At 42.5% G+C, this 21,428-nt stretch overlaps 1 pseudogene; it reads left to right on the top strand.

Annotated features, from left to right (window-relative positions):
* The first annotated feature begins 968 nt into the window (after positions 1–968).
* LOC112296295 (TLE family member 5 pseudogene) overlaps positions 969–21,428 on the top strand; it is a 36,790-nt pseudogene continuing 16,330 nt past the window's right edge.

Consider the following 21,428-nt stretch of genomic DNA (forward strand, 5'->3'; position numbering starts at 1 on the left):
TAGCTGAGGTAGTCCTCCAAAACAGACGAGCCCTTGACCTCATCACCACAGAGAAGGGAGGCACCTGCATACTCCTTGGGGAAGAATGCTGCTATTTTGTAAACCAGTCAAGCATAGTAACAAAAAGGGTGAAGGAACTAAAAGAAAATATAAAAGGGCGTGCCCAAGAACTTGATAGCTGGAGTCTAGGACTCAACCCACAGGTGTGGCTAAAATGGGTACTACCATTCCTGGGCCCCTTACTCATAATTCTTCTGGGGATAAGCCTAGGGCCTTGCATCCTACGGACCCTAGTTCAGAATCTAGAAGCCACAGTCACTCGTAGGGCAGCAGCTAAGGTGCTGGCCCTTCAGAATTATCAGCATCAGTACCAGAAACTACAGCAGACTACTGATGCCCAGGACTATAGCCAGCTCTATGGTGATGCTAAAGGAGCCGAGAATGCCTTTTAGCATCAAAAGGGGGGAATGTGACAGGAAAGCTAAACTCCATTTTAAGAAAGTCTTGCCAAGCCATAAGCCACCACGCTAACTTCCGCCTTCTACTTCTGTAAGCCCCTGCTTCTGGCTTTGCGCCATGCTCCACCCCACATTTTCACACCAGTAGTAATGGTCAGCCCCCTGCCTATATAAACAGGCTTCTGTCTTACCTTGGCACCCAGAATTTGGAGACTGCCTCCTCTGGGTCCGCATGCATAAATAAACTCCACTTCACTACCCCAGAACTTCATCTGAGTCATTTGTCCCGTAACACCAGCAATGCCTCTCCTGGGTATCTACCTGAAATTTGTGAAACATTTGTTCTCAAAGATATATGTACCCTTCTGTTCATTGCAGTATTATTCACTGTGGCCAAGATATGGAAACAACCAAAATGTCCTTTGACAGATGATTGAATAAAGATGTGGTGCATACATAAATGGAATACTACACAGCCATAAAAAATTAAAAAGTGCCATTTGCGACAACATGGATGGATCTCAAGAACGAAGTAGGTCAGAAGGAAAAAGTCAACAACCATATGATTTCACTCATATGTAGGATATAAAACTGAAAGCAACAAATGAACAAACAAGAAAAACAAACAAACAAAAATACATAGACACAGACAACAGAATGGTGATTACCAGAAGAAAAGCTGGGTGGGGTGAGGTAGTAAAAGGTACAGGGGTTCAGTCAAATGTATGGCGATAGAAGGAATTTTAACTTTGGACGGTGAACACATAATACAATATACAGATGATGTATTATAGAATTCTACACTTGAAACCTATGTAATCTTATTAACCAATATCACCCCAATGAATCACTGGCCATCAGAGAGATGCAAATCAAAACCACAATGAGGTACCATCTCACATCAGTCAGAGTGGCCAACATAAACAAATCCACAAACAAATGTTGGAGAGGATGAGGAGAAAAGGGAACCCTACTGCACTGTTGGTGGGAATGCAGACTGGTGAGCCCACTGTGGAAAACAGTATGGAATTTCCTCAGAAAACTAAAAATGGAACTGCCCTTTGACCCAGCAATTCCGCTCCTAGGATTATACCCTAAGAACCCTGAAACACCCCAAAAGAACCTATGCACCCCAATGTTCATAGCAGCTCAATTTACAATAGCCAAGTACTGGAAGCAACCTAAGTGCCCATCAGCAAATGAGTGGATCCAAAAACTATGGTACATTTACACAATAGAATTCTATGCAGGAGAGAGAAAGAAGGAGCTTATACCCTTTGCAACAGCATGGATGGAACTGGAGAGCATTATGCTAAGTGAAATAAGCCAGGCGGTGAGGGACAAATACCATATGATCTCACCTAATCAACAAAAGAAAAAAGGAAACAAAATATAACCAGAGATATTGAAGTTAAGAACAATCTAAAAATAACCAGAGGGGAGTGGGAAGGGGACAGTGGGGAGAGGGGATTACAGGAACTACTATTAAGGACACATGGACAAAATCAAGAGGGAGGGTGGGGGCGAGGGAGTTGGGTTTGGCTGGGGTGGGGTGGAGGGATGGGGAGAAAATTCATACAACTGTAATTGAATAACAATAAAAATAAAGAAAGAAAGAAAGAAAGAAAGAAAGAAAATAAAGAAAAATAAAGTAATTATGAGCTCCAGGAAAAACAAAAAATTGTGTCAGTAAGGAAGAGTATTTGTGATACTTCATGGCTCAGTTACAAATAATGTCTACTTAGCCACCATACTGTAAACACCGAATAGTGGTCTAAGCAAAACCATGATATGCCTATATTGGAAGAATGTGAAGATAGGAACCGTCCTTGTGTGAGGTGGGGGATGAAGTGTGTGTAGGTAAGTCCATAGAAAATGCCAAAAACTTAAAATCAAGAAGTAGCGATAAGATAATGTTATTTAGAGAACCAAGATAAGTACCAAAAGAATTAGCTGAAAGACTTGCAAGCTCTTCCCTCTGGGAAATGGAGAATTGTGAGGAAGGAGGAGAAAAATATTGTTTTTCATAATAAAATTTGAAGAACTATTTAACTCTAAAAATGATGATGATGTATAACTTTGATAAAAAGAAAAGTAAATTAAAATGTTGTTTTCAAAAAGAAACTAGCAGATGGGCAAACAAGCGTGCTGGAAGCCCAAAGTCTAGCCTCATGATATTAGGGCTATCTCAAATGGAAAGGCAATGTCTTTGGGTGTGTACTGCTAAATGGGGGAAACCGGAGGAGGAGAGACTCTGAGTTGAGGGGCAGGGTGTGCCCCCCATTCTTAGTCCCTCACCAAGTGCTACATCCTTGAGCTCCCAAAGCTCTGCTACCAGAGTTCCCTGATCCAAAGCTAGATTGTGCTGCTTAGTTGCACAAACACAATCCCCTACCCCAACTTCTACCACCTCACCACCCCAACATCAAAGGTCCTCTAAGATGTGGCCATGACCACTTTCCCACCTCATATTCTAGAACCTTCCGTTTTCCTTCACAGGGCTACTTCTATCAGGCTTCTTACATTTTCCTGGACCTCTACCCTCATACTCCCAAGCCAGCGCCATAACCTACCATCTCCTCCCCAATACACTTCCCAGTGTATTACTGAAAGCCTGACACCCTACTACCCTGTCTTTCCTAGTATGCTTATCAGGAGGAGTTTTCCCATTTCCCTCTACCTTTCCAGCACTCTTAGTTCGCATCTCAGTATTATAGCCCTTGTCAAAGAATGTGTGGCTTAGAGGGAAAGTATGTTGCAGGTGGCAGATATGTCCACCCTAGAAGACTAGGACCTGCATTCAGGCAGCAACCAACTTGACCTGGATCAGTATACCCCACTGCTGGGTACCTCCAGGTCTTGGCCCAGAGTAGTTTCTCAAGGAACAGAAAGTTAGCTGGCTCTTCTTTCAAGGAACTTCTTGGAACATACTCAGTGAATACTGGAATGGACAGACATTCTAGAACCCTAGAACCAAAAGTATGGGGCAATGGACAGGGTCCTCAAAGCAGTTCATGCAGTCTTCAAGCCAAGCTGAGCATCAGGGGCACTGGGATAGCTGAATAACATGCAGATTTCCTGGGCCTTTCCTTTGTAGTTCTGGGCCTTATGCCAGAACTACAAAATCAGAATCTCCATGTGGATGAAGAGCCAGCTGCATTTTTAAAAGTACTCTATAGGTGGTTCTGATGTATTAAGCAGATTGGGGAGGCCAGGGCCCTGGCTTGCATGGTAACCACAGACTGGGACTGGAACTCTGGTTCTTGGCTCTCACAGTGGGGTTCTCTCCCTTCTGTCATCAGGCACAGCTGGCTGTCAAGGCTGGGGAGCTACATCCATGAGTCAATTGTTGACAACATCTATCCTGCCTTGAGGGCAGGATTCATAATAGACCCCAGCTGACAATAATCAACTTCAAAGATATCAGCAGAAGAAGTCTGGGGATGCCTCATATGTGCTGCTGCCTGAGACTAAATGGTCTGGGCCCCTTGGACAGGGCTGCTGTCTCTTGGCATGAAACCTGCACATCTTTAGTCCTTCCATCCAGTTTTCTGTCTGCTGCTTTGGACCCAAACATACTGTTTTCCCAGGAGTCAGCTAGGAGCCTGAGCAACAGCAGTGACATACTTTCAGGAAACTGCAAGGAGCAGGATGCCCATCACTCAGATGAGGTGAGTCAAGGGGCAGTGAATGAGGGCCTTTGCACCTGTAGACAGGAGTCTGCCTGATCTGACCGGCAGTTTGACAAATGGAGGGGGATGAGTAGGCAGCCTTTGGGGGTGGGTCAGGGGACAAGGGCTATTGCAGGCAGAGAGAGATTTGTGTGTGCAGGCTCTGCAGCACATAACGAAGAGGGAGGCTGGTGTGGCTGGCACCCAGAGTGGAAGTGAAGGGCCAGAGGAGCATGCAGTGGGGCACAGGGAGGCTGCAACAGGGAAGATGCAGGTTCTTTGAGGTCCTAATAGGGATGCTTTATTTTATCTTAGAAACAATAAATGGGGGGAATCAAAAATCATATGAAAAGATGTTCAACATCATTAATCATTGGAGAAATGCAAATCAAAACTACAATGAGCCCTGGCCAAGTGGCTCAGTTGCTTTGAGTGTCATCCCATACACCAAAAGGTTGAAGGTTCGATCCAAGGACAGGACACATACCTAGGTTGTGGGTTTGATCCCTGGTTGGGATGCGTACAGGGGGCACAGATCAATGTTTCTCTCCCACATAGATGTTTCTCTCACTCTCTCTCCCTTCTTCTCTCTCTAAAATCAATAAAAATATCCCTGGGTGAGGATTTTAGATAAACACACAATGAACCCTGGCTGGTGTGGCTCAGTGGGTTGGACGCCAGCCTATGAACCAAAAGGTTGCTGGTTTGACTCCCAGTCAGGGCACATGTCTGGGTTGCATGACAGATCCCTGGTTGGGGGTGTGGGAGAGGCAACCAATTGATGTTTCTCTCTCACATCAATGTTTCTCTCCCTCTCTTTCTCCTTTTCTTCCCCTCTCTCTGAAAATAAAATCTTTAAAACACACACACACATTAACCACAATTTTAAAAAGTGGGTGGAGAACAACAGGAATGCCAGTTCCAGAAGCAACAGGAGGGATCTGCACTGAGGGATGCTCAGGCTTCCTGCCAGTTCTGAGCAATTCATTGTCTATGTACCACACACTACCTTCCAGCACTTCTGGGCTCTTGGAACCTGCTCGTCCTGGTCTGTCCATGATTTTGTACCACTAGACTTCAAGGAGACAGTATATGGAAAGTCCTGGTACATAGCAGGTCTATAGTCCATGCTGGTTCCCATCCCTGGCACAAGGGAAGGGCAGCTCTGAAGAGTGAAGTGATCCGCTCATAGCCACTCAGGTAATAAGGGACAAAGTCAAAACTCTTTGGAATCACACTGCCTGGCTTCTTGTGCCTACTTCAACCCTCCAAGCCATCATTTCCTTGTTTGTAAAATGATGCTTCTAACAACAGTGTTGCACCTCCAGGCCCATCAGACTGAGCCAATAGCCCCTGAGGTCTCTCTGCCCTAGAGCCAGAAAGCAGTTTTCTCTCAGAGGACTAAGCCATGCTCTGGATCACTTCTTTTGGTAAGGTAGAAAGGGCTACAATTCCTATGACTTCCAAGAGACTTCCAGATGGGACATCCTCATTCAATTCAACAGCAGGAAACACACAAAATATGTTCCTATTTAATGGCCCCTGTTGTTGGCCTGGGGGAGATGAAAATCACTTAGAGAACAAATTAGAGCCACGAGTAGGCTCTTTTCCTGAAAAGTGTTAATGAGAATGTTAACTTTTGCATCTTCTGTGTTTTTATTCCAAGTTTATTAAACTACCAATAGAAGCTGTTTATAGAAGGGCAAATTATGAGAATACAGGGAAACCCTGAGGGTTTCTTCCTCAACCCCTTTCCCCTACTAGTCCCTTCTGCTTTATTCCCTTCACTCCCTCTGACTTCCCCACTCCCCTCCAGCCTGGTGCCTCAACTTTTGGTCTCTAAAATTGGTTTCAGAGTTCCAGCCAAGATGGAGGCACAGTAAAAATCCTTCACTTCCTCGCATAACCAAAAGGAGGATAGCAACCAATCTAAAGACAATAAACAACCAAAAGTGCCAGAAAATCCAATTGCATGGAACTCCAACACCCAAGGAATTAAAGAAACAGTCAACGGGACCAACCAGACCAGTACGAATGACACAGGGTAGAAGGGCAAATGGAGAGAACCCGAAGCAAGGAGGCAGACTGCTCGGGCGGGGCTGGCTGAATGGGAAATTGAGACTCAGAACTGACTGTGGACTACTGGTGGGTAGGGGGTTGCCATGGTGAGAGAAACTCCCAGTCTCACACAAGGGAGTTCTTTGGAAAGTGGGGCTAGAGCCCAGCAAGTGAGATGCATTGTTCACTCTATGACCCCTCCCCCACAGCGCCAGAACGCAGCAAAGAAGATCACCCTGCCCTGGTGAATACCTAAGGCCCCGCCCCCTTACAACTTAACAGGTGCAGGGAGACAAAGAAACAAGGCCCAAATGAAAAAACAGAGCAAAACTCCAGAAAGAAATCTAAGTGACAAGGAGATAGCCAATCTATCTGATGGAGAGTTCAAAACCCTGATAATTAAAACACTCACAGAACTGATTGAGCTTGGTTGAAAAATGAACAAACAAATGAAAGATACCCAAAGTGAAATAAAGCGAAATATTCAGGGAGCCAACAGTGACAGGAAGGAAACCAGGACTCAAATCAATGATTTGGAACAAAAGGAAGAAATAAACACCCAACCAGAACAGAATAAAGAAACAAGAATTCGAAAAAAGGAAGAGAGGCTTGGGAACTGCTGGGACAACTTTAAAAGTTCCAATATCCAAATTATAGTGGTGCCAGAAGGAGAAGAACAAGAGCAAGATATTGAAAACTTATTTGAACAAATAATGAAAGAAAACTTCCCCAATCTGGCGAAGGAAATGGACTTCCAGGAAGTCCAGGAAGCCCAGAGAGTCCCAAAGATGCTGTACCCAAAAAGGAACACACCAAGGCACATCATCATTAAGTTACCCAAGATTAAAGATAAGAAGACAATCTTAAAAGCAGCAAGAGGAAAGGAGAGAGTTATCTACAAAGGAGTGCCCATAAGGCTATCAGCTGATTTCTCAAAATAAAAGTTACAGGCAATAAGGGACTGTTAAGAAGTATTCAAAGTCATGAAAGGCAAGGACCTACATCCAAGATTCCTCTATCCAGCAAAGCTCTCATTTAGAATGGAAGGACAGATAAAGTGCTTCTCAGATAAGGTCAAGTTAAAGGAGTTCATCATCACCAAGCCCTTATTATATGAAATGTTAAAGGGACTTAGCTAAGAAATTGAAGATCAAAACTATGAACAATAAAATGACAACAAACTCACAACTATCAACAACTGAACCAAAAAAAAAAAAAAGAAAGAAAAGAAAAGAAAAACAAAAACTAAGCAAACAATTAGAACAGGAACAGAATCAGATAAATGGAGATCACATGGAGGGTTTTCAGTGGGGAGGGAGAGGGGAAGATTTGGGGGGGAAATTACAGGAAATAAGAAGCATAATTGGTAGGCATAAAATAGACAGAGAGAGGTTAAGAATGGTATAGGAAACAGAGAATTCAAAGAACTTAAATGTACAACCCATGGACATGAACTGAGGGGGAGAATGCTGGAGGGTTGGGGGGTGCAGGGCAGATGGGGGATAAAGGGGGAAAAATTGGGAAAACCACAACAGCATAATCAATAAAATGTATTTTAAAAATAAAATATTCCCCAAACCTGTGGAATAAATAAATAAATAAATAAATAAAATGGTTTTCATGTGAAGATGAATGAGTGAGGCTTAACCCAATGTTCAGCTTATAAGTGCTCAGTAAAGTTACCTATAATTACAATAATTTTAAATAATAAAAATGCAGTGTTTGTTATTCTCATGGACCTTTTTCTTTCCCACATAACTGAACATCTACATTGTAAGACTTCATATTTTTCCAAGGGACTCAATAGACTTATTTTTAATGGCAAAGAAAAATAAAAGCAGCCAATTCACCCTTTTCTTTGTGCTGACTCAGCTATTCCATGGGAGAAGGTTGCTCCCTCAGGGTCTGGACACTCTTGGAGCTCTTCCCAATGCTGGCATATGTCTCAGAGCAAGTAAGTATTGGTGCAAGTAAGCCTAAGACCTCCTTGTGGATGACTTCTCCACTAGGCACTAGGACCATGATACTTTCAAAGGCTCATGAATATATTTTAATTTCTTTTGAAATCAGAAGAAAAAGTGAATTTTTAGAAAGAATAAAATATTTTTTTAGAAAGCAAGATTTTCTTTCATCACTTTCTATTTTTTTAATTTTATTTATTTTTAGACAGAAGGGAAGGGAAGGAGAAGGAGAGCGAGAGAAACATCAGTGTGTGGTTGCCCCTTACACACCCCCTACTGGGGACCTGGCCCACAACCCAGGCACGTGCTCTGACTGGGAATCAAACTGGCGACCCTTTGGTTCACAGGCCAGCACCTAATCCACTGAGCCACACCAGCCAGGGCAAGAATAAAATATTTTAACATATACTATGAGTGTGAATTAATATATATTAATATGAATTGCTGTATTTATCTTTATACCAACACAATCAAAATATATTTTTTTTATTGTGGAAAAAGCCCACAAATGCAAAAGTGCCCAGGGTCCATTGATACCCCAAATGGTGGAAGTGTGTCATGTGGATTCCACAATTCCCCAAGGTGCTTTCCCACTGGTCATCTCATTTCTGATTTTGATCACTACCACCAGGTCCCAAAGGTAGCCAGGACAGTGAATTCTCTCCCATTTTCCACAAAAAGAGACTGAGGTTTGGAAATAAGACCATTTCACTGCACTTTCCTGCCAGGGAGACCTCAGGCAAAGGAGCCCCTACACTTGAAAACCTCCTCCGCCTGCCTGAGATCTTCCCCAGCTACCTCCAGGTCATTGGGAAGAGGGCTGGAATGTTGGAACAGTGAAGCTAAATATTAATCACTAATTCTGGAGAACCATGGTCGCCTAAACTTCCAAAGAGCTGTGAAGCTGTTGTTGAGGGATTATAATCAGTGCCTTAGGAATGTCCACAGAGTTATCACCTGGCTCAGAGTTCCACAGAGAAGCAGAAGAATAGGAGATTAGATAGACAGACAGAGATGGATGGATAGATAGAGAAATAAATAGATTTATTTTAAGAAACTGGTTCACACAATTGTAGGGCCTGACAAGTCCCAAATCTATAGGGCAGGTCAGCATGCTGGAAACTCAGGAAAGATTTGATGATGCAGTTTGGAGACAGTCTTCTTTGGGAAACCTCATTGTTTTCTCTGAAGGGCTTCAACTAATGTGAGGCTCACTCCACTTTGTCAAGAGTTAATAGTATTCTTTACTTAAAGGCAATAGAATATAGATATTAACTTCAACTACAAAACACCTTCACAGCAACACTCAGATCAGTGTTTGATTGAATAACTGGGGACTATGTTCTGACCATCACATTACTCATGCCACATTGGCTGAGGTCAGCCCTCACTGCTTTATTTGACCACTTGAATCCTCTGTAATTATTCTTCTGCCTCCCCAACCAAGAAAGCTAAAGTCAGGTTTTCAGCTAGAAAGGACCTTGAACCACAAAGCTCAGTATCTGATCCTTTAGGTAGACAGAGTGACACACTTACCCGGGGCTCCTCAGCCCAGATTATGACCCCTTGCTGCCAGCATCTGCCCTGTCACAGAAGTTGTAAACAATGGCCCAAACTGAGCACTGTTACTGACCTCCCTGGGGAGTCCTGGCTTCATAGATTCTGTAGTCTTAGGTGTTGTGAGATAGGACAAACTTTAGGGTCTTGGGCTCCTCCCTCCTGGGGAAGGGAGGAAGTGAATGTTCCCAGAACAGGGGAATCAACACCCCTCCCAGGGTCTACACTCAAAGGAAGCCACTTTGAGGTAGGCTATCAGCCCAAGCCTCTAAAACCCCTTGAGATCCTGGAGCTTGGTGGGTGGCTGAATGCACTGGAAGCATCTAGAACTGTTCAAACTTTGACTTGTGACCCATATATAGTTGTCCTAAAATTAAGTTAACAAGTCTTTTTTAAAGGTTTCATTTATTTATTTCTAGAGAGAGGAGAAGGCAAGGAAAAAGAGAGGGAGAGAAACATCTATGTGAGAGAGAAACATTGATCAATTGCCTCTTGTATACACCCCAACTGGAGACTGAACCTGCAACCCAGGCATGTAGCCTGACCAGGAATCAAACCAGCGACCTTCCACTTTGCAGGATAACACCCAAACAACTGAGCCACACTAATCTGGGCAAGTTAACAAGTCTTGATCAGCATATACTTGGAAACAAAATTAAAATAAGATAATAGAAAATACAGTCATACCTACCTTTGTACTTGTTGACTTCAGAACTCATCAAACCCTGTACTCATCACATTTTGACAAGACATAAGTGTTTCAGCACTTGCCACTTGCTGGGGACTCGTCACACTTGCTAGAACTTGTATGAGTCATGATGCCACCCAGCAAGAGAAAATGCTTCATTGTTCAGTACTTGTTAGTTTCAGTACCTGTCATGAGTTCCAGAACTAACTAACAATGAGTACCCAGTACCACTGTATCTAACTGCATTGTTTTAGTCCATGTGGGCTATTATAACAAAAAGACCATAGAATGAATGGCTTAAACCATAAACATTTGTGTTTCACAGTTCTAGAAGCTAGGAAGTCCAAGATCAAGGCACCATCAAATTTGATATCTGGCAACATTCATAGATGGCAATGTTCTAGCTGTGTCTTCACATGGTGAAAGGAATAAGGAAGCTCTGTGGGGTCTCTTTTAAAAAGACACTAATCTCATCTATGTGGACCCCACCCTCATGACCTAATCACCTCCCAAAGGCCACACTTCCTAATACCATCAACCTTGGAGGTTAATATTTTACCATATGAATTTGGGAGATGCAAACAGCCTATAACATTCTGCTTCTGCCCCCCCATTCATGTCCTTCTCATATGCAAAATACATTCATTCTACCCAATAGTCTTAATTCATTCCAGCATCAACTGTAAAAGCTAAGTCCAAAGTCCCACTTAATTTCATCTAAATCTAAATCACCTACAAATGAGACTCAAGACACATTTCACCCTAAGGCAACTTCTTTTCAAGCCCTGAGCCTGTGAAACCAAACAAGTTCTGTGTTTACATAAGACACTGGTGGGATAAGCTCAAGATAGATAATCACATTTCAAAGGAGAGACATAGGAAAAAAAGGAAGGAGTAAATGGATCCCAAGTGAGTCCCAAATTTAACAAGGCAAACAACAATAAACCATAAGGCTCAAGAATACTGTAATCTTCTTTAGCTTGATGCTCTGCCTTTCAAGACCACTATGCCTCTCTGTCTGTGCTCTGCCTCCACAGACGTTCTCCTGGGCTGGAGTTCCAAGGCTTGGCTGCCCTAAACTTTGAAACCTAAGTAGAATACAGACATACCTATCCCTCCTACACTCTGAGCCTGTGCTGGTTGGGCTGCCCTAATGATCTCCAAATCAACTGCAGGTCCCTTGTTTTGAAGAATAGTATTTGTAGCTGAATAGCATTATAATCCAGTTCTGTAGAGTCTAAGAAGTCCAACATTCTTCCTTCATTTTACCTCATTTTCTCCTTTAGTCCCAGTTGGCAGTTTCTGTTAGTATAATTCCATCTCTATTCCTAGCCTTTGTTGAGATAGTTGATTAAGTCAATACTTTACATCCATACTAATCTCTTTATCTAAGGGTTACTTGGCCTCACTTTTATTGTTCTCATTTTCTACACCATGGATGGACTGATAATTTTCCAAATCTTCAAGTTTTGCTTCCGTTTTGCTTGCCAATTTCATATTTAAGTAAGTCATCTCTCCCCACATTTTACTATAAGCATTCAGGAGGAACTAGGCCATACCTTCAACACTTTGCTTAGAAATTATATCAGCTAGATACTCAATTTTATCACTTGCAAGTCCTACCTTCCACAAAACACTAGAACATAAATACAATTCAGCCAACTTCTGGGCCACTTTATAAAAAGGATCACCTTTTCTTCAATTTCCAATAACATGTCCTTCATTTCCATGTGAAACCTCATCAGAATGGCCTTTACCACCCATATTTCTACCTACAGTTTGTTCAGGATTATTAGATATTCTCTAAGAAAATTGAAGCTTTCTCTACATTCGTTTTTATCCAACCTTTTTCACTTAATATTGTTCTTTTAAGATTCCTCAATATTCATTTTCATAGTTTACTTTTTATATGAATGCACCACACTTTATTTACCCATTCTAATGCAATTAACAATTGGGTGGTTGCAGGCACTGGATACTGTGAACGTTGTTGTGCATGTGTCCTAACGCTTATATGTTCCCATTTCCCTAGCGTATATAACTAGAAGTGGAATTGCTGGGTCATTGGGTGTCGCTGTCTTCAACTTTAGTGGATAATACAAACTTTTCCCAAGTGCCCGTCCCATTGTATCCCCCCAACCAGCAGTATATAAATGCCCCAGGGGCTCCAGATTCTCGCAAACACGTGTTAATTTTAGGCATTCTGGTGGGTAAGTAGTGGATCTCATTGTGGTTTTAATGTGTATTTCTCATTATCAGAAATCAAACTACATTTCATACATTTATTAGCCATTTGTATTCCCTGGCTTGTAAATCACCTATTAAATCTTTTGCCAAGTTTGGGATTGGGTTGTCCCTCTTTCTGTTAATAACATGTAGGACTTTTAAAAATGTATTTGGGGGGCTTCCAGTCAAGATGGAGGCATAAGTAGATACTCTTGGCCTCCTTGCACAACCACAGAAAGAATTACAACTAGATCTCAAAACAAATAATACCCAGAACTATCAGAAAATCAAGCTGTATGGAAGTCCAACAACCAAGGATTTAAAGAAGCCACATTCATCCAGATGGGTAGGAAGGGCAGAGTCACAGAGATAGGTAGAGACATGTGGAGACACAGAATGGCATACATGTGGTGGATAAAAATCAGCAGGGAGAGTAATCAACTTGAAAATCCAAAGGGGAGAGAGAGCATCAGTGAGTGAGCACGTACACAAATGAGAGCACAGGGAGTGCACGGGATTGGGCAAGAGCCTGCCCGCCTACAGGGCAACCAGGAGCAGGTGGCCCAGGCTCTTCAAGCAGAACAAGTGCTCTACTGCAGTGCAAATGAGCACTTTTGGCTCCACAGAGTTGCTGCAGCTGCAGATCAGTGCAGTAGCCACGAGCACAAGTGGAGAAGATAAACAGCTGGAAAGGTGCTGGCTCCAGAAACAGCATGGTAGGAGCAGGACTGCACTAAGCTGAAAATCTCTGGAGGGAGCAGGGCAGCACCCTGACACCACCCCATGTTATAGTATAGCTGTGGGGTTTTTCCCAATGACATCCAGGAAAGATCCAGAGACTTCATCTGAAACTGTCAGAGGCTCTGACAGGTGGTGGCTGGCCCTGATGGTGAGAGACTCTGTGATTTGGGGGGAGGGACAATGCATGGAGAATAGGCCCCCAGGGCTCAATGCCACAGCATGTGGGGGACACACAGAAATCCTTTTAAAAGGGAAGTCGAGGCAAGACCTAAGACTTGGCAGGGACCCAGGACACACATGAGCGTCCGCAGCAGCTCTGCTAACAGATAACTCAGAGGAATAGAGGCACAATGAAGGACTGTGGGTCCCACTTAGCATGGATGGTGAGCTGGGGGCTATTCAGAGTGCAGAAATCAGGCTCTATCCTCCAGCCATAGAGAGGCAAGCTGGAGTCTGGAAGTCCAGGAACTAAATGCCTGAGATTTGCTGTAACCAGCCAGATCCCCTCACACACAGGTGAGCCCAATATACACCTGTAGGATTATAGGCTCTGCAGATCAGTGAGGCTAGGCTCAGGAGAATCCTACTGGGTACATTTCCACAGGGGAAAGAAGAAAAATCTCTGAAAAGGCCCTTAACCAAACACTACAAACTACATTGTTTCTTCAGCCTTGATCCACTAAACCAAGGGTGTCAAACTCATTTTCACCAGGGGCCACATCAGCCTCATGGTTGCCTTCAAAGGGCCAAAATAATTTTAGGACTGTATAAATGTAACTACTCCTTAACTGTTAAGGAGTTGAAATTACACTCAGCCCTTTGAAGGCAACTGGGAGGCTGATGTGCCCCTGTTGAAAATGAGTTTGACATCCCTGAACTAAACCCAGTAGAGCAGAGAGATTAAAGACAGGTGCAACAAGTGGGTTTAGGGTCCCACCCAGCCTCAGCATCTAGGCAGAGTTGCTGTCTGTGCCCAGCAGGAAAGAGCTGACCCTTTTACAGAGAGTGGCTCCACACAGGAAACAGTCAGCAAATTCACCAGAAACCATATAGTATTGGAAAGAATCTGGAACAGACCAAGGCTTCTGGTGAGGGGATGGGGAAACACTCTCACCATCTTCCCTGAATACTGAATAGTGCCCCACAGGAGAGACCCAGGGTTACCACCCACCCGATCAAACCAGAGGCAGGTAGAACGTAATGACAGAGTCATTAAAAGAACCACTTTTGGGCCCAGGGCTGATGGATCCTGGCAGGGTAGAATAATAAGGTCCAGCCAAATCTGAAGGAGACAACCACAGACTGTGGATTGCCTGCAGCCTTGAATAGGCAGCATAGGGCCAGACTGGGACACCATCTGACATAACCAGGAGTGGATCCAGAGAAACAGTGGTAAACATTGGATTCTACTGAGATGAATTCCACCATTGTTGTCTTCATGATTTGTGTTATTTTCTCTCCTGCACAGCTTTTTAAACATTTTCCTTCGAGTCTGTGCCTATTACATCACAAGTTTTAATATTATTGTTTATTTCAAATCTTATATTTTCCTCCTCCCTTCTCTTACTCCATTTTACCTTCTTAAACTCCTCTTCTTATTTTTGTTTTAAATTCTATTTTTTTCTCTTGCTATGCTTGTTTCTATTCTGCAATCTTACTATTGCTGCCCCTCGAGCCTCTCAAAACTCTTTTTCTTGTCATTAGTCACCTCACATTCTTTTTCCTATACTTAAATAGCCTTATTCTCTCCCCATCTTTATCAACCTTTGCTTGTTGGTTCTGGATATGATTGTTGTTGCATTTCTTCAATTTTATTTCTTTATCTCCACTATTTTTGTATTTCATATCTAAAATTTTGCAGATGACATGATAGTGTACATAGAAAATCCTATAGGCTCCACAAATAAATAAATAAATAAATAAATAAAATAAAAAATTAAAAAAAAGAAACCTACTTCACCGAGTAAGTGAATTTGGCAAAACAGAGGGATACAAAGTCAGAAATTGAAGGTCTTTTTGTACACCAACAAAGAAATATCAGAAACAGAAGATAGGGGAAAATCCCTATAACAACAAGAAAAGTAAGGTACCTAGGAAAAAACTTAGCCCAGGAGATAAAAGACCTGTACTCAGAAAACTACAGAACACTAAAGAAAGAAATAAAGACACAAATAAATGGAAGCATATACTGTGTTCATGGATTAGAAGAATTAACATCATTAAAATATCCATACTACTCAAGGCAATCTATAGATTCAATGTGATCCATATTAAAATACCAATGACATATTTTACAGATATAGAACAAATATTTCAGAAATTTATATGGAATAAAAAACGACCCCAAATAGCCTCAGCAATCTTGAGAAAGAGGAGCAAAGTAGGAAGGATCAAAGTATGTGATATCAAATTATATTACAAGGCCACTGTAATCAAAAGAGTCTGGTATTGGCATGAAACTAGACAAGTAGATCAATGGAACAGAATAGAGAGCCCAGAAATAAACCCATGTCTCCATGGTCAATCAATATTTGTCAAAGGGGACAGGAGCATAATATGGAGTAAAAATAACCTCTTCAATTAATAGGGTTTGGAGTTCTGGACAGGTACAAGCAAAAAAAACAAAAATAGACCACCAACTTACACCATACATCAGAATAAACTCAAAATGTATAAGAGACTTAAATATAAATCATGACACCATAAAAGTCCTAGGGGAAAACACAGGCAGTAAAGTTTCAGATATCACATGCAGCAGTGTTTTTGCTGATACATCTCCTAGGGGAAGGGAAATAAAGGAAAGAATAAACAAATGGGACTACATCAAACTAAAAAGCTTCAGCTAAGCTAATGAAAACATCATCAAAATGAAAAGGGAACAAACTGACTGGGAAAACATACCTGCCAATGACACTTCGGACAAGAGTTTAATCTTCAAATTATATAAAGAACTCATACAACTCCATCCATGCTGTTGCAAAGGGTATAAGCTCCTTCTTTCTCTCTGCTGCGTATAATTCCATTGTGTAAATGTACCATAGTTTTTGGATCCACTCATTTGCTGATGGGCACTTAGGTTGCTTCCAGTACTTGGCTATTATAAATTGTGCTGCTATAAACATTGGGGTGTATAGGTTCTTTTGGATTGGTGTTTCAGGTTTCTTAGGGTATAATCTCCGCAGTGGAATTCTCAGGTCAAAAGGCAGCTCCATTTTTAGTTTTCTGAGGAAATTCCATACTGTTTTCCACAGTGGCCACACCAGTCTGCATTCCCACCAACAATGTACTAGGGTTTCCTTTTCTCCACATCCTCTCTAGCACAGATGGAACTGGAGAGCATTATGCTAAGTGAAATAAGCCAGGTGATGAGGGACAAATACCATATGATCTCACCTTTAACTGGAACATAATCAACAGAAGAAAAAAGCAAACAAAATATAACCAGAGACATTGAAGTTAAGAGCAATCTAACAATAGCCGGAGGGGAGTGGGGAGGGGATAGTGGGGAGAGGGGTTTTCAGGAACTACTATAAAGGACACATGGACAAAACTAAGGGAGAGGGTGGAGGCAGGGGAAGGAGGTATGTTTGGCTGGGGTGGTGGGAGGGGTGGGGAGAAAATGCAGATAACTGTAATCGAACAACAATAAAAAAATGTTAAAAAAAAGAATTCATACAACTCAACACCAGGAAGACAAGCAATGCAATTAAAAATGGGCAAAGGACCTGAAAAGACACTCCTCCAAGGAGGACATACAGAAGGCCTATAGACATATGAAAAGATTCTCAGCATCACTAGCCATCAGAGAGGTGCAAATTAAAACTACAATGAGATACCACTTCACAACCATCAGAATGTCCATCGTAAACCAATCAACAAAAAACAAGTGTTGGAGAGGTTGTGGAGAAAAGGGATCCCTAGTGCACTGTTGGTAGGAATGCAGACTGGTATAGCCACTGTGGAAAACAGTATGGAATTTCCTCAGAAGACTAAAAATGGAACTGCCTTTTGACCTGAGAATTCCACTGCTGAGAGTATACCCTTAGAATTTTGAAACACCAATTCAAAAGAACCTATGCACCCCGATGTTCATAGCAGCATTATTTACAATAGCCAAGTGCTGGAAACAGCCTAATTGCCCACTATTAAATGAGTGGATCAAAAAACTGTGGTATATTTACACAATACTATGCAGCAGAAAGAAAAAAGGAACTCCTACTTTTCACAACAGCATAGATGGAACTGGAGAGTATTGCGCTAAGTGAAAAATACCAGGCAATGAAATACAAATACCATGTGCTTTCACCTATAAGTGGAACCTAGTTAACAAAACAAACAAATCAGGAAATTAGAACCAGAGGCATGGAAACAAGGAACATACTGACAGTGACCAGAGGGGAGGGGGGAGGGGGAGAAGGGAGGAAATAATGGGAAAGGTCTAGTCACAGAGAAAGTATAAATGACCCATGGACAAGGACAACAGGGTGGGGATTGACTGTGGGAGCAGCGACAGGTAGGGCAGTGGAGAGCAACGGGGAAAATTGAGATGATGGTAAAAGAACAATAAAAAAAAAGAAAAATATTTCCTCCCCCAAAATTACATTTAATATTTTTGCTTTTGTATAGAAATATAACTGACTTGGGAAATGGTCAACTTTGCTAAACTCTTATTCATTCTAGATTATTTTGAATTTTCTACATACATAACCAAAAACTCTGTTATTAGCTGCCACTATGAATTTTATCTAGATTTTTAATATATTTAACTTTCTTTTTCTTTTTTTTCATGCTACTTAGTACCTATACAGTACACTGTCAAATATAAATGAAATTTGGCATTTTGTCTTGATCTACATATATTTAAATAGTGTTTTTCTCTTATTTTTAAAGATTTTTATTTATTTATCTTTTTTTGAGAGAGGGGAAGGGAGAAAGAAAAACAGCCCCTGCTGTCTTTCACGCACCCCCTGCTGGGGACCTGGCCCGCAACCCAAGCATGTGCCCTGACTGGGAATTGAACCCATGACCCTTTGGTTCGCAAGCCAGCACTCAATCCACTGGGCCACACCAGCCAGGGCTTCTTTTTTCATTTGTAAAGTAAGGACAGATCATTTTTGCATTTACGTTATTACCATCTTTGTCACTTTAATTTATTATTTGATGAGTAAATGTTTTTTTATTTTGAATAAGTTAATAGTGTATAAATTACTACGCTGTACCTAGTTTATTTTTCTGTTGTTATCGTTGAATGACATGGGCTATGTGATGTGCTTATATGTTTCAGTACTAAGTGCTTAATGAGTGTTTATTTTTTATTGGTATCGATGTATTTTACATTGTTATTGACACAGAATAACAAACATAAAATTACAAATCCAAAAACAAAAAATCAGAAGGGATACCTCAGGATGCGAGCAATTTCAGCGCCAGGCCAGACTGTGCAGCCAAGTGTTCCAGTGCTAGGAAGGTAAATCCTTGTAGCTTCTGACTGTAAAAACCAGTGAGTGTTGGGGCTGCGGAAGAAACCACCTGATTTTCAGGAGGCCCTACTTAAAGGGCCTGCCCTGTCTTAGAATGTATGTAAATCCACCCACTCTGAGACTCAGCTTCAGGGCAACAGCTGGAAGAGCAGCAGTCACATATAGGGAGTGGGTGAAGTGACTGGAAATAGAGTGAGAAGCCAGGCAGTTGCATTGCCCCTCTCTCAGTCCTCCCTCTACATAGAACCACAAAGTGGTGAAGCAGGTTGCCCTGTCCTGGAAATTACCTAAGATTCCACCCCATACAATTTATAGGTGGCATTTCTACAATAGGCCATACTACTAACACAGGGACTGAAAGCAACTCTACCTAATACACAGAAACAAGCACAGGGAAGGCTGCTAAATTGAGGAGACAAAGAAATATGGCCCAAATGAAAGAACAGAACAAAACCCCAGACAAAGAACTAAAGAAAATGGAGATAACCAAACTATGAGATTCAGAGTTCAAAACACTGGTGAACAGGATGCTCAAAGAACTCACTGAGTATGGCAACAACATAAAGGAAGAAATGAAGTTTATACCAAGTGAAATAAAGAAAAATCTTCAGGGAACCACCAGTGGAGAGAAGGAAGCTGGATTTAAATCAATGATTTGGAACATAAGGAGGAAATAAGTATTCAACTAGACAGCAAGAAGAAAATAAATTAAAAATAAAAGGGTAGGATCTAGGGGGAGATGGTGGTGAGATAGGTGGGAGCAGAGTTAACTTCCCCCTGCACCTGGGTGAAACACCTACCCACTCTACTGAGAAACAAAGCGAACAGCCAAAAGCAGCCCAGCGTTTATGAAGAAAGGAGACCAAAAAGTACAGAGGACACTGAGAAAACAGAAGGTAAGGGGATTGCTTCAAGACAAAAAGGTCCCTGGGACCAACGCGGGGACCAGGGCAGCTGCAGCCCCAGGCCCGCCCGTGAGGGGCCTGCTGCAGGACTCCTGTGAGAGAGCCAGGTTAACAGTCCCCTCCCCTGCCAAACAAGGCCTGAGCAACACTGTGAGAACTGGTTGCCTAAAGTCGCAGGGAGGGGAATAAGGACAAAGTGGAAAACCCAGGGAGACTGCAGGCACTGGCCGAGGAGAGTTGAAAGTTGGGCTGTGTGCAATCCTGACCTGGACAACCCCACAGGCCTAGCTGGAGAGGAGGGCTGTGTGAGAGATCAGGCCCTTCCTTGTATGAAGGGAGACACAGGATCAAGCAGGAGGATTTTTCCCAAAAACAAAAAGACCCTCTGGGGCACTTTGGGGAATTCCCCTGCAGCAACAGCTCCAGTCTCCTCTCCACCCCACTACCCATCAGGGGACTGCGCACCTCATCTTGGAGGGAGCTGAGACTACAGGCACCACCTGGGGCAGGGTGCCCAGCAACCGGGAGTGGGACCATGCACCAGGGAGTGCTCGCACCTCATCCCAGAGGGAGCTGAGGCTACAGGCATCACCTGGGGGAGGGTGCCCAGTGAATGGGAGTATCTGCACCTCATCTCGGAAGCAACTGAGACCACAGGAACCAGGGAGAGTGCAAATCAAGGAAGGCTCTGCACACACACCCATAGCCCAGAGAAGGCCTACCATAAAAAAAGAGTGGGGAGAAGCTGGGAACACCAGGATTCCTCCTGGAAGAGGAAACCCACCGCCAAAGGAATCACAAACAGATAACAACAGAAGAAGGTGAAAGAGGGAATGGAAGTCACACTGACTCAACCCAGGACCTATCTGGAGATACAACTAAATAGTGAGAACAAGCAACTGAACAAGAGCAAGAGAAAAGCCTCAAAACCTTGTAACACACAGAAGAACCAGCTCCAACACAAACGTCCCACACCTACACAACAGAAGACAAGAGGTGAGGGACAGACTGACCCTCAGATAACCAGCTGGTGGGAAAGACCCACCAAAGAAAGACCCAACAAGAACCAAAAACCAAAGACATACACAGAGCCAACAGAAACCACAGCCCAAGATCAGTAAGATCAGGAGATCAAGGAGACTATACAAAAAATCTCACAGGTATTCTACCATAGAAGTTAACACCAAAAACTCAGGGGGTCAAAACAGATCAATTTAAGAAGCAGAGGCTAACAGGAAGAATCTCACAAACAATGGGAAGACAAAGAAACAATCCCCAAATGAAAGGAAAAGGGGAAGTCTCAGAAACAATGCTAAATGAAAAACAGGCAAGTCAACTATCAGATACTGAGTCCAAGAAATTGCTTATGAGAAACTTTAATGAGCTCACACACAATTACCAAAAACTACAGGGAAAGTACAATGAACTCACTGCAAACTATATCAACATGAAAAAGGAAATTAAAACTATCAACAAGGGCCAAGAAGAAATGAAGAATACAATTTCTGAACTGAAGAACACAGTAGAAGGAAATAAAAGCAGACTTGATGAAGCAGAAGATCGAATCAGCTAGCTGGGGGACAAAGTAGAAACAAGCACCCAGAAAGAGCAAGAAAAGGAAAAGAGGCTTGGAAAGAATGAAGAGGAAGTGCAAGAGGAATGAAGAGGAATTAAAGGAAATGC

The sequence above is a fragment of the Desmodus rotundus genome, chromosome X (assembly GCF_022682495.2).
Source record: "Desmodus rotundus isolate HL8 chromosome X, HLdesRot8A.1, whole genome shotgun sequence".
NCBI classification, from domain to species: domain Eukaryota; kingdom Metazoa; phylum Chordata; class Mammalia; order Chiroptera; family Phyllostomidae; genus Desmodus; species Desmodus rotundus.